Source organism: Propithecus coquereli, unplaced genomic scaffold (assembly GCF_000956105.1).
Source record: "Propithecus coquereli isolate 6110/MARCELLA unplaced genomic scaffold, Pcoq_1.0 Scaffold24, whole genome shotgun sequence".
NCBI lineage: Eukaryota > Metazoa > Chordata > Mammalia > Primates > Indriidae > Propithecus > Propithecus coquereli.
In genome coordinates, this window is record NW_012147952.1 from 2618150 (window position 1) to 2618541 (window position 392).

A 392-nucleotide genomic window follows, 5' to 3' on the forward strand; every position below is an offset into this window, starting at 1 on the left:
AAAGGGAGGGAAAAAGGAGAAAATGGGCCATTATGATGGACAACAAAGGGCCCATAGAAAATGAGAGGAAGAATGATAATAAGCAAGTAGATAAAAAACAAAACAGGAATTCATTCAAAAGGTGTTTTGGTCCAATAGCAGGCCAAGGACTGCTAGTCATTTGCTTGTTCCAAAGGTATGGGTTGGCCATCTGCTTCCCAACACTTTCTGCTTCTGGAGGAGTTCTGAGAGGTCTCAGCTTGGGTCCCATAGTGTAGTAGCTTTCCAGTTGTGTACAATTCTCAATTGCTTCTTTAGTGTAAAATGTGACTCCCTGGAGTTTCACTGCTGTATTTGTTGTTAACAGTACCTAATAAGGTCCCTTCCTGTGAGGTTCAAGAGCAGTTTTTCAG